Here is a 14,869-nt window from a genome sequence, read left to right on the forward strand (position 1 = left end):
GAGCCGATCGCTCATCTATTGCTGCTGTTTGAGTTGGTCATCTTCTAGACCTTCATCAGTGGTTACAGGACGCTGCCCACGGGGCGCTGTTGGCTGGATATTTTGGGTTGGTGGACTATTTTCAGTTCAGCAGTGACAGTGAGGTGTTTAAAAACTCCAGCAGCTCTGCTGTGTCTTATCCACTCATACCAGCACAAGACACACTAACACACCAGCACCATGTCAGTGTCACTGCAGTGCTGAGAATGATCCATCACCTAAATAATACCTACTCTGTGGGGGTCCTGACCATTGAAGAACAGTGTGAAAGCAGGCTAAAAAAGTATGTAGAGAAACATATAGACTACAGTCAGTAATTGTAGAACTACAAAGTGCTCCTATATGGTAAGTGGAGCTGATAAAATGGACATGAAGATGAATAAATAAACGAATTAATTAATACAAAACATTTAATTATACCTATTTTGAATTAAAATGGGTCCAGCTAGATTTTACTCCCAAATAAATAAAATCTGATTCAGAATTATCCTGATTATCTTTTATTGTGAGACCGAAATAATCCTGAACACTAAATAAATATTATGGTTTAGGCGGCTGTGTAAGATTCTTTGTTTAGTCTCATGCTTTAGAAAAACAACCTAATCCCTACCCACCAAACCTTAACACCGTTTAGAAGATTTCCCCTTATTAAACCCCTTGTTTCTTAATCTCTTTGCACCTTCTTCATTCAGCGTGCTTTTGATGTATTGATGTATGACAGAAGACTCTTGTTACTTACACAGATCTCTGATACCCACAAGTACACACGGCTATTACAGAATCAGTCTGCTTATGTAATAGTGCAGGAAGAAAAACAAGGTCACGCCGGGACACAGTGAGTGAGTGAGAGAGAAGAGAGAGAGCGAGAGAGAAGAGAGAGAGTGAGAGAGAGAGATGGCATGGAATGATGGGATATGGGAGGCTGCATTTTAACTTTTATCAAAAAGTAAACATTGCAGGAAACTCCAGTATTAAACTGGGAGATGTGGTTAAAAATGAGAATTAAAGGCTTTTTTTAATCATGGTATAGAGTAACATGGAATTTTAAGTCACATCTATGTCTTTTTTCTCTGTGGAGCAGATATTCTGTCATAAACATTTACAAATGTAGGTTCACTTAAACGTTTATAGTGTTTTTTTAATCTTCTGGGTCAAAAAATACACATTGACCTTTATTATTTTCATTTCGGTTATTTAGCGGACACTTATCCTAAGCGACTTACAACTGTGACTTAAAAACCCAGAGGTGGTTCTGACGGAAACAATGACAGTGCCAACAATGCTGCTTCTACTAGATGTGACGGACACCCAGCGTGTTTGCACCAAAAATGTCTAGAACTTACAATGGACTTTATCACAGACTGGACTGAATAATGAAGAACTCACATTATTTTTTTGCTAGTCATAACTTTCAGTTCAATGTCATTTTTTGTTTGTATGATTTGTGTAAATCATATTTATTTAAAGTATCCCCGAGGCCATCCAAGGAGCCGGCAGACAGAGCTGAGATTCGATATGATGTATTTGAGATCCCAGCTCTGGTTCCAGCGTGTGTTTTTACCGCTGCGCCACCTGAGCGGCCCGAAACCTTAATTTTAAGGGTATAAATTTCTCGAAGGGCGTTGAGTTTCAAAGATTTTGAGTTTAGGGGACGTTGAGTTATGAGGTACCTCTGTATAATCAAGCAAGCTTTAAATAATCATAGACTTAGAAGCTACTGCACATGCTTCTAAATCAGCTTCTTAAAGCTCTAATTTAGTTTGTTGGACAAAGAAGAAGCAGGAGCAGGGTTTTCTTTTTTTCAATTGGAGTCTTTAAGCTCATAGCAAGGTAAAGCTTGTTTGACTGTACACAGTGTCACACATTTGCTGACTTTTTTGGTTATTTGTATTATTTGTGATTAAACATTAAATAACATTTCATTGAGCATACAGGGACAGTTTTTTTTTATCACTGTTGAATGCATTTTTGTTATGTAACTGCGTAGTCAAATTAGCCCTATTAATATGGGCACAGAGAGGTCACCAGGAACAAGGCTTTAGAAAGCCGTATCATACGTTTAAAACATGTAAACGTTCACCTGTCATTATGCACATCTGTGGGTGCATCAGGGTCAGTTATGAATAGCAGTGCAGGGCAAGTCACAGCACGCCTGATGCACCGTGGTTCAGAGGAAACATCTACAACAATCTGCTGCATGTCGTAATCCTGGCAGGGACATTCTCTGGAGTGCAGGAGGTGAAAAGTTGATATATTTACGGCTTTGTTACTTCTGTTTACTCCCTGTATTAGGTGGCACATTGGTGCAGCTGGTAGCAGCGTCGCTTCACAGGTTTTCTCTGGGTTCTCTGTTTTCCTCTCACCCATTAAGTATCAGCAGAAGTATTCAGTCCATTGTGGATCCTCGGCTGCTTTGCTCATCGTTTTTTTTTTTTTTGACTATGCAGATAAACAGGGAAATTCTTTTTATTAGTGACTCAAAGTGAAAGAGAATTTCTTCTTTCTGGGAATTCTTTTGTAAATTAACTTTCCGAATTTTGCATCTTGCATGCGCATTATTGTTCAGGTTATTTTACAGTGATGAGATCATGAAAGAATATCTTTACTACATTTACTTTTACAGCATTTAGCAGACATACGAAAGTGATTGTTCATAAAAGAGATGCAGACCTGCTGCTTAATTTAAATCTTTCTACGTGGCAAATTTTGAGTCCAGCACATAACATTAAAACCACCTCCTGGTTTCTACACTCACTGTCCATTTCATCAGCTCCACTTACCATATAGAAGCACTTTGTAGTTCATCTGTTTCTCTACATACTTTTTTAGCCTGCTTTCACCCTGTTCATCAATGGTCAGGACCACCACAGAGCAGGTATTATTTAAGTGGTGGATCATTCTCAGCACTGCAGTGACACTGACATGGTGGTGGTGAGTTCTTAAATACCGTGTCCATTCACTGTCCACTCTATCAGACACCCCTACCTAGTTGGTCCACCTTGTAGATATAAAGTCAGAGACGATCGCTCATCTATTGCTGCGGTTTGAGTTGGTCATCTTCTAGACCTTCATCAGTGGTCACAGGACGCTGCCCACGGGGCGCTGTTGGCTGGATATTTTTGGTTGGTGGACTATTCTCAGTCCAGCAGTGACAGTGAGGTGTTTAAAAACTCCATCAGAGCTGCTGTGTCTTATCCACTCACACCAGCACAACACACACTAACACACCACCACCATGTCAGTGTCACTGCAGTGCTGAGAATCATCCACCACTTAAATAATACCTGCTCTGTGGGGGTCCTGGGAGAGTCCTGACCATTGAAGAACAGCATAAATGGGGGCTAACAAAGCATGCAGAGAAACAGATGGACAACAGTCAGTAATTGTAGAACTACAAAGTGCTTCAGCTGATAAAATGGACAGTGAGTGTAGAAACAAGGAGGTAGTCATAATGTTATGTCTGGTCGTGTATTTGCGTACTAGTCTGTTGACCAGACTGCGGTTTAATTAGACTTAGTAAAATGTACATGGAACAGTGGTCACTTTTCAAGTTTGGGAAGAAATCCCTTTTCTCCAACTGCCAGTTGTGCCTGTTAGGGGCGCCCAGCCAACCGCAATCAGAGCTGAGATTCGAAATCAGAGAGTTCCAGAGTTTCGACAGCAGAAAATCCCACTGTGCCATCTGGATACGTAAAACATTTTCAAGATCCTGGTGGGAGAAAACCCACGTAGACATGGGGAGAACATGTAAACTCCACACAGAAAAGACCCGGACCACTGAATCTGAGAATCGAACCTAGGATCTTTTTTGCTGTGTGGCGACAGTGCTACCTATCTTATCTGACCCTTCCTCCTTCAGACAAGGCCAATCCTGTCTGTTGAGCATCCGACCAGGCCAGTAGCACTTGACCGTGAACTCACTGTAGTTGTGGGCCTGCGTACTGTGCCAGCTGATCTCCCCAGGTACCCACATACTATTTCTAGATATCCGTGCAGAGCATCAGCGCACAGCTGGAGGTGATGTATCAATATGAATAAACGCTGTACGTTTCAGCGCAGTGCAGCTGCAGCTGTGAGCCGAGCCCTCGGCTCCGATGTAAACACTTCCCTATAGGTTCTATAGATGGAGTAGCACAGCGGGTGCCAGCGCGAGTTCTTCTCTCCAGGCGAGAGAGACTCAGCGTGAGGAAACGGTGCTGAGGAAGCAGCCAGTCAGGAGGGACTGGAGGGAAGGAAACGCTCGGCGCTGGAAGCAGGCCAAATTTCAATGTTCCTCTGTCAGATGAAAGGGCATATCCCTGTGAGAGCACTAATCACCTCGTAATTGTATGTTCTTCTTCAAAATTAATGGACAACATTGATTTGATTAATTCAGACACGGCAGGATGCTAATATCCAATTAAATCCCGACCTTGCTAAAGCTGCCCCGGTACATGATGGGTACAGGCAGGGCTGGTAATGCCGTTCATTTCTCTCTCTCTCGCTCTCTCTCTCTCTCTCGCTCTCTCTCTCTCTCACACACACACACACACACACACACACATTCGAACGCCACCTGCTTCTGTATAGCCAGCTAGTCATTACTATTGTGTTTGAAATATATGGAGATACCTGATACTAATGTCCCAACTATAATTAAATCCTTCATTAATTCATTCAGTCATTCATTGTCTGTTTTATAACCACTTTATCGTATTCAGGGTCGTGGTGGGTACAAATCACTTGGCAAAAGGCAGGAAACACCCTGGACAGGTCGTCAGTCTATCACACACACACACACACTTACACTTACATACACTAGGGGAACTTTTAGTACCTCCAATTAACCTGACTGCACATCTGTGAGAAACCCACACAGACACAGGGAGAACATACAAACTCCTCACAGAAAGGACCCGGGCGGCTCCACCTGGGAATCAAACCCAGGACCTTCTTGCTGTGAGGCGACAGTGCTGCCCACTGAGCCATCATGCCACCTCTTGAAATATTTCATATGGATATAAAGAAATGATTAATGATGAATCATAACACTTATTGTTATCACACTGTTATCTCATTTTAACCTGTGATTACCCCTTGCTGTATCGATTAAGTCCTTATCAGAGTCACTCAGGTCATTATGCTGATCATATCTGCTGCCTTTAATAAGTGAACTATGAGTAACTACCTTCAGCCCAGCATTTAATATTTCCCTGATCGTCACATGCACTATTGCTATTAAATAGGCATCAACATGTCAAGTCAAGTAAAGTCAAATTTATTTATATAGCGCTTTTTACAGTGAACATTGTCTCAAAGCAACTTTACAGAATCCAGGACCAACAGACCAAAAACCCCTGTTGAGCAAGCCGAGGGCGACAGTGGTAAGGGAAAACTTCCTGAAAATTACAGGAAGAAACCTTGAAAGGAACCAGACTCAGCAGGGTTCCCCATTCCTCCTTGGGTGGCCTGGGGGATAATTTGAATACATAGGATTTACACAAGGGCGACTCGGTGGGTAGCACTGTCGCCTCACAGCAAGAAGGTCCTGGGTTCGATCCCCAGGCGGGGCGGTCCAGGTCCTTTCTGTGCGGAGTTTGCATGTTCTCCCCGTGTCTGTGTGGGTTTCTTCCGGGAGCTCCGGTTTCCTCCCACAGTCCAATAACATGCAGTCAGGTTAATTGGAGACACTGAATTGCCCTATAGGTGAACGCGTATGTGAGTGTGTGTGTATGTGTCTGCCCTGTGATGGACTGCCCCCCGACCCTAATTGGATAAGCGGTTAAGACAGTCAGTGAGTGAGTGAGAATTTACACAAATCATACACACACAAAATTAAATTACACTAAAAGTTATAACTAGCAAAAAATAATTAAAGCTCTTCATTCTTTGTCTGTGATAAAGTCCGTAGTGAGTTCCTAACGTTTTTGATGCAAACAAGCCCGAATCCATCACATCTAGCAGGAGCAGCATTGTTGGCACAGCAGTCACGACGTGCAGTCTTTAACCTCGGGGTAAAACAACAGAAGATGGAGTTAAAATGTGAAATCATTAAGAGTAAAATGTCAGTTTTGCAGTGAGTAGCTTTAGACTCCGGCACCCCTAATTATTACAGCAGAACTAAAAGGGAGAGCGAGCAGGTAACAAAGTCATGAAGGCTTTCACAGGACATCAGCGCCCACCTCCCCCACCGTCATCAAACCTGAGTGAACAGACAAGAGAGGCAGAACGACAGCAACCCAACATCCCTGATCACCACAAGTTTCTATGACCAAGAACCCCCAAGCTCTGCGGCTTTGTCTATATTCGGGGTGGGAAGCTCCGGTCAGAAATCACATGTCTGTTTTTTGGGGTGATCATAATGTTTTGGCTGATTGGTATAGATCTGTAATGATCCCCAAAGACAAATTACACAAATATTGTATCAGTAATGAATTAAAACTTTTGGAATTTGCTCCACATGTTTATTGTGAATTTATTCGTATTTAGTTCTGTATTTGCGGACTGTAAATCATTGTTGCTTTTATTCTTATCGAAATGCTTTTACTAGGCCAAACTCATCCATCTCTCTCCCACGCTGGCCGTGTGAAGCACGTGGGGTGCGTTAACGTTGTCACAGCAGGGTTCAAAATGTCCTGCAGCATCTGGCCCGATGATTAACAAGCTGGGAAAGTAATATTCGAGGAAACTAAGATGATGAGCCAATTGTTGAGCCAACACGTTTATTTTACGAGAAGCTTCTGTTAGTGCTGACGGCGCAAGAGATTTTTTTCTTCTTTATCCAGAGTTTATCAAATTATTTCATATATTTATTAACAATGTTTATGACACAGTGTTTTCCTAAAATCAACCATCCTTTAAGTTACTGTGATCAGTAGTTGAGGTGAACTGAGGGTGAACTGGTTGGCATCGTAAAGCTCTTGTTAGTGCTGACAGCGCAAGAGATTCTCAAAAGTTCGGAGTCGAACTCCGAAGTGTTCCAAACTCTGGGCTGAAATAATTGATAAACCCCAGTTTTATACAGTTTCCTAAAACATGCAGAAGTTTTACTCTCAGCTGTAAATTACCCCTGGCTGTGAGTGGGTGGATGTCTGAATGTTGCGATTGATTGGGGTGTTACTGCTTTTGCTTAGTGTTTCTGGGTGGCACTGGATCCACCACAAGAACCAACCAAACAGAATGAATCAGGCAGTGAAATAAATTGATTGTTTGTTTGTTTATTAGGATTTTAACGTCATGTTTTACACTTTGGTTACATTCATGACAGGTACGGTAGTTACTCATGATACAAGACTCATCAGTTCACACAAGGTTATATCAAACACAGTCATGGACAATTTAGTGTCTCCAATTCACCTCACTTGCATGTCTTTGGACTGTGGGAGGAAACCGGAGCACCCGGAGTAAACCCACGCAGACACGGGGAGAGCATGCAAATTCCACACAGAAAGGACCTGGACCACCCCACCTGGGGATCAAACCTTCTTGCTGTGAGGCGACAGTGCTAAAATAAATGGATAAATAAAAATTCTGTTCACTACAATGACATGACATGGAGGGGGTCGGGTCCTTTCTGTGTGGAGTTTGCATGTTCTCTTAGTCTCTACATGGGTTTCCTTTGGGAATTCTGTTTTCCTCCCACAGTCCAGAGACATACACCAATCAGCCATAACATTAAAACCACCTCCTTGTTTCTACACTCACTGTCCATTTTATCAGCTCCACTTACCATTTAGAAGCACTTTGTAGTTCTACAATTACTGACTGTAGTCCATATGTTTCTCTACATACTTTTTTATACCTGCTTTCACCCTGTTCTTCAATGGTCAGGACCCCTACAGGACCACCACAGAGCAGGTATTATTTAGGTGGTGGATCATTCTCAGCTCTGCAGTGACACTGACATGGTGGTGGTGTGTTAGTGTGTGCTGGAGTATTTAAATACCGTGTCCACTCACTGTCCACTATATTAGACACTCCTACCTAGTTGGTCTACCTTGTAGATTTAAAGTCAGAGACGATTGCTCATCTATTGCTGCGTAGAGAAACAGATGGACTACAGTCAGTAATTGTAGAACTACAAAGTGCTTCTATATGGTAAGTGGAGCTGATAAAATGGACAGTGTGTGTAGAAACAAGAAGGTGGTTTTAATGTTATGGTTGATTGGTGTAGGTCGTAACAGGGTGCAATATTCACTAGCTTCATGTCTTCCCATTTATTTTTCCATTGGATTCCTTCTCTGTGTCTTTTCTCCTGGCTTGTAACAGTAGGCGTTCTTTGCCACTGAACTGTCATCGCTGTATCTGATGTGGTTGTACCATGCGACTCTTTAATTACATCAAATGAAACAGTATGACCAGTTTTGCCATGCTATGCTTTATGTATTCTTTCACCGCTTGTGGCGTTGACTCAATTAGCTCATAGGAGCTTTTATTTGCAGAGACAAGAAGGTGATTCCCCAAATGTTCTTCCCTCACTCAGGCATTGTCAGTAGTCTGCTGATTGTCTGACCAGGCCAGAAGCCAGTTTCGACCAAGACTAGAACACAGAAAAAACACAGAAGCTATCAATCTTTGTGATGTACCCAAAACCTGTGGTCAGTGGACCATTGTGGCCAGACTGTCATTTCTGTACATAAATGGAGCTTTTTCAAGGGCTCAACGGTAAAAGCTTGGCTTAGCTGGAACAGTGGGTGCAACATAAAAACAAGGGTCGCCTCCGCTCAGTCTGTGAGCAGTTTCAAGTTATCTGTATGTATCTGGGCAATCTCATTTCCTCCTAACAAAACCACAGCATATAAAGGTACTTTGATACCGTATACACATACTTTTTCATCAAAGCTGTTTTCTCTACAGCTTTTCACATAGGGTTGCCAGAACCACAGTTTTGCAGCAGAACTTGTCGATTTTAAACTGCTGCTGCTTGTTAATGTTTTCCTACTTTATTCAGAGTTCATCAAATTTCTTTACCCTCCTCTGTGGTCCTCCTGGATTTGGGTGTCCTCCTGGATTCTTCACTCAAACTTCATTTCATGTCAGCTCCCTTGTTCAAACCTCTTTCTTTCACTTACGCAATATAGCTAAAATCCACCCATGTCTTTCCCAGTCTGCTGCTAAAGCACTAATCCATGCTTTTATTTTATTGTAACTCTCTTCTTGTAGGCATCAGCTCTTCTCTACTTCATAAACTTCAGATGGTCCAGAATTCGGCTGCCTGCCTCCTCACTTACACTCGGTCACATCACCACATCACGCCTGTTCTCCAAAACCTCCACTGGCTTCCCATAAAATATCATATTCAGTTTAAGATCCTTCTCCTCACATACAGAGCTCTCAATAATCTTGCTCCGTCCTATATCTACAAGCCAGTGCACGCTTTCCGTGCTTTCCCTCCTCTAACCTCCATAACTGGTGATCGAGCATTTTCCAGACTTGCTCCATGCCTCTGGAACTCTCTTCCTTCGCATATTCAGCAATCAAACTCACTGTCCTCATTTAAATCCAATTTTAAAACCCACCTCTTCTGTCTTGCATAAAGTCTTCCTCCATCTTGACCTATTGCAGCGCATCTCTTTTATATGTTGTCATTGTGACTTTTGTATCATTGTCTTCCCTGTTTGTTTGTTGTTTATTTGTTCCCTGTATTATTAATTGTACTCTGTAAGCGTCTTTGGGTTGTTGAAAAGCGCTATACAGTGGACCCTTGACTTACGACTTTAATTGGCTCTGTTCTTAAGTCAAAATGTTCATTAGTCAAACCTATTTTTCCCATAAGAAATAATGTAAATAGAATGAATACTTGCCAGACCTCCCAAACCCCCTTACCTAACCTTTTTAATGTCTTAAATGGTATTTTTTGTTATAAATACAAGTATATTTGCCCATAAATCTTAAATTATAGAATAGACATTCCTGTAATAGACAATTATAAACAACAATACACAGTAGTACTGTACTACATAAACACACATCACATTTCAGTACAGTACGTGTGCTGTACCATACACCATAATACATTGTATCTACCAGAAACAACAATAACTCTCATATTTCTCTATTATTTCCTTTTTTATTTCAATAGTGTTGTATTTTGTAGGTGTAATTTCATGAAAGAATAACTTCCTTCTTCTCTCTTACTTAATGTCCCCTCTGTCTGATACACAGTTACATCTACTGGCAGGAGTAATTATACAACAACAAAAAACTGCGCTTTCTCTGCACCTTCTCTGGGTACATTTGAATATAGAATTTTACAAAATTCTAAAGAAAACACCGGAAAAACACCGGAATAAAGAAAACACCGGAAAAACACCGTCCACTGTCTGAATGTTCGCTCACTGTATATGTATATATATATATATATATACAGTGTATCACAAAAGTGAGTACACCCCTCACATTTCTGCAAATATTTCATTATATCTTTTCATGGGACAACACTATAGACATGAAACTTGGATATAACTTAGAGTAGTCAGTGTACAACTTGTATAGCAGTGTAGATTTACTGTCTTCTGAAAATAACTCAACACACAGCCATTAATGTCTAAATAGCTGGCAACATAAGTGAGTACACCCCACAGTGAACATGTCCAAATTGTGCCCAAATGTGTCGTTGTCCCTCCCTGGTGTCATGTGTCAAGGTCCCAGGTGTAAATGGGGAGCAGGGCTGTTAAATTTGGTGTTTTGGGTACAATTTTCTCATACTGGCCACTGGATATTCAACATGGCACCTCATGGCAAAGAACTCTCTGAGGATGTGAGAAATAGAATTGTTGCTCTCCACAAAGATGGCCTGGGCTATAAGAAGATTGCTAACACCCTGAAACTGAGCTACAGCATGGTGGCCAAGGTCATACAGCGGTTTTCCAGGACAGGTTCCACTCGGAACAGGCTTCGCCAGGGTCGACCAAAGAAGTTGAGTCCACGTGTTCGGCGTCATATCCAGAGGTTGGCTTTAAAAAATAGACACATGAGTGCTGCCAGCATTGCTGCAGAGGTTGAAGACGTGGGAGGTCAGCCTGTCAGTGCTCAGACCATACGCCGCACACTGCATCAACTCGGTCTGCATGGTCATCATCCCAGAAGGAAGCTGACGCACAAGAAAGCCAGCAAACAGTTTGCTGAAGACAAGCAGTCCAAGAACATGGATTACTGGAATGCCCTGTGGTCTGACGAGACCAAGATAAACTTGTTTGGCTCAGATGGTGTCCAGCATGTGTGGCGGCGCCCTGGTGAGAAGTACCAAGACAACTGTATCTTGCCTACAGTCAAGCATGGTGGTGGTAGCATCATGGTCTTGGGCTGCATGAGTGTTGCTGGCACTGGGGAGCTGCAGTTCATTGAGGGAAACATGAATTCCAACATGTACTGTGACATTCTGAAACAGAGCATGATCCCCTCCCTTCGAAAACTGGGCCTCATGGCAGTTTTCCAACAGGATAACGACCCCAAACACAACCTCCAAGATGACAACTGCCTTGCTGAGGAAGCTGAAGGTAAAGGTGATGGACTAAACCCAATTGAGCACCTGTGGCGCATCCTCAAGTGGAAGGTGGAGGAGTTCAAGGTGTCTAACATCCACCAGCTCCGTGATGTCATCATGGAGGAGTGGAAGAGGATTCCAGTAGCAACCTGTGCAGCTCTGGTGAATTCCATGCCCAGGAGGGTTAAGGCAGTGCTGGATAATAATGGTGGTCACACAAAATATTGACACTTTGGGCACAATTTGGACATGTTCACTGTGGGGTGTACTCACTTATGTTGCCAGCCATTTAGACATTAATGGCTGTGTGTTGAGTTATTTTCAGAAGACAGTAAATCTACACTGCTATACAAGTTGTACACTGACTACTCTAACTTATATCCAAGTTTTATTTCTATAGTGTTGTCCCATGAAAAGATATGATAAAATATTTGCAGAAATGTGAGGGGTGTACTCACTTTTGTGATACACTGTATATATATATATATATATATATGTATATATATATATATATATATATAGAGAGAGAGAGAGAGAGAGAGAGAGAGAGAGAGAAACGGTTGGAGTCAACTTGTTCGTGACATCACGTGTTTCGCGAATTTCGTTTCGTAATCCGAAATTTGTTCGTACATTAAGTTGAAAAAGATTGCTCGTAATCCAAAATGTTTGTATGGTAAACCGTTCGTAACTCAAGGGTCTACTGTATAAATGTGATGGATTATTATTATTATTATTATATTTATTAACAATGTTCATGCAGAAAACCTAGCACGAGCATAAAATCAAACAAGTTACTTTGATCCATAGTTTAGTTGAACTGAACCTGGTTGGTGTTTTTCTATCTTTATGCAAGACATACACAGACTGATCGCCTGTCTGGAATCATCTGCACTGCTCGTGGTTCTTCTCATTCGTTCAGGTTCGACTGTGATTTATCACTTGTTTGTTGACAGATCCAGTAGGTGGTTTGTAGAAGGTTTTTGGTTCTGAGGAAATGTGAAGTGTTGCACTGTGACCGCCGTGACCGGTGAAGGTCGTACGATGCATCTACAAGGTTTTTGCTTGTTTTACTACAGCTGCAGTCATGTTTTGCATTTCAATAGAGATGCACCTTTTTGAAAAGTAGCACTTTTCTAAAAGGATGTCTAAAAGGAGGTGTAAACAAAAGCGGTGATGCTCTGCACAATTAATCCCAATTACGAAAATAAATTATCATACAAGCTGCTATAAAGTGGACAAAATGGACCTGGTTGGAAAAGCAAGTAAGTCTGTGAAACCTTAATTACATCCTCAAACTAACAATGGAGCGGCGCGACATTCACACTGGTGAGAGTTAACACACACATACACACCTATATACACACAATTCATTTTCTTTTAATATTACTTATACACGTTTCCCTCACAGACTGGCTGTTTTCCCTACAGTGCTCCACATACGGTTGCCAGTTTTTTTTTGGTATGGAGGTTTAGAAAAAGAACAATGTCTTTACTGTCATGGTTACATTGATGTGAAAAAGTATTTGCCCCTTTATTTTTGTCTCCATTACTAAATATTTGTATTTTGGAAAATGTAATTTCATTTATTCAGCATGTACAACCCCAAATCAGAAAAAAATTGGGACTGTGTGGAAAATGCAAAAAAAATAAATAAATAAAATAAATTCATAAAAATGCAGTGTTCCTTACATTTATATTGACTTTTATTTGATTGCAGACAGTTTGAACCCAAGATATTTCATGTTTTGTCTGCTCATCTTTATTTCATTTATTAATAAACCTTCATTCCTGCATTTCAGGCTTGCAACACATTCCAAAAAAAAGTTGGGACGAGGGCAATTTAGGGCTAGTAATGAGGTGAAAAAACTAAACTTTGATGTGATTCCAAACTGGTGATGTCAACAGGTGATTGTAATCATGGTTTGGTACAAAAGCAGCATCCAGGAAAGGCTGAGTCTTTGATGAGCAAGAGGACCTCCAGTCTGTCCACAAATGTGTGAGAAAATTATTAAAATTGGAAGGGATTTGCATATTTCTCCCTCTACAGTGCATAATATCATTAAACAATTCAAGGAATCGGGAAGAATTTCAAGGCCAAGAGCGCAAGCTTAAGCTGAACGCCCGTGATCTTCGATCCCTCAGACGGCACTGCATCAAAAACCGTCACTCATCAATAGCTGATATAACCACATGGGTGAGGGATTACTTTGGCAAACCTTTGTCAGGCACTACAATACGGAGCTACATGCACAAATGGCACTTAAAACTTTACAGTGCAAAAAAGAAGCCTTATGTTAACCATGTCCAGAAGCGGCATCGACTTCTCTGGGCTCGGAGGCATCTAGGATGGACCATCACACAGTAGAAACGTGTATTGTGGTCAGATAATTCAGCATTCCAGGTCTTTTTAGAAAAAATGGACGCCGTGTTCTCCGGACCAAAGACGGAAAGGACCATCCAGACTGTTATCAGCAACAAGTCCAAAAGCCAGGATCTGTCATGGTATGGGGCTGTGTCAGTACCCTCGGCAAGATCATTTACACTTCTGTGATGGCAGCATTAATGCAGAAAAGTACATCGAGATCTTAGAGCAATATCTGCTGCCCTCAAGACGTCATCTTTTCCAGGGACGTCCATTCATTTTTCAACAAGACAATGCAAAACCAAATGCTGCACACATTACAAAGGCATGGTTGAGGAAGAAGAGTGTACTGAACTGGCCTGCCTGCAGTCCTGACCTGTCCTCAATAAGAATGTGTGGAGAATTTTGAAATGAAAAATGCGACAGCGGCGACCCCGTACTGTTGCACATCTTAAGACGTGTTTGCAGGAAGAATGAGACAAAATAAAAGCTGAAATACTAAATCACTTGGTCTACTCGGTGCCAAAACATCTTTTAAGTGTGGTGAAAAGGAATGGCAACATTTCAAAGTGGTAAATGCTTTACTGTCCCAACTTTTTTTGGAATGTGTTGCAGGCCTGAAATACAGGAATGGATGTTTATTAATAAATGAAATGAAGTTAAGCAGATAAAACATGAAATATCTCAGGTTCAACCTGTCTGCAATCAAATAAAAGTCAATGTAAGAAACTCTGAGTTTTTTTCTGATTTGGGGTTGTATATATTATTTTTTTCATAAAAATAATCTAATCCAAATGCACATTTTAAAATATGATCCCAAAAAGTTTTGGCGATCATCCAGAAGCTTTTTTAATGTCAGTTCAGCAGTGATGTTTGGTTTTCTCCTTGCTATCCCTTCCATGAATCCTGTTTCTGCCTGATCTCTCAGGTCATAAACACTAAAGTCATGAACACTGGTCCTAGCTGAGGCTATACGTTAACATAATTGCTTAATTTCAAAGGTA

This window comes from Trichomycterus rosablanca, chromosome 5 (genome assembly GCF_030014385.1).
Source record: "Trichomycterus rosablanca isolate fTriRos1 chromosome 5, fTriRos1.hap1, whole genome shotgun sequence".
Taxonomy (NCBI): Eukaryota; Metazoa; Chordata; class Actinopteri; order Siluriformes; family Trichomycteridae; genus Trichomycterus; species Trichomycterus rosablanca.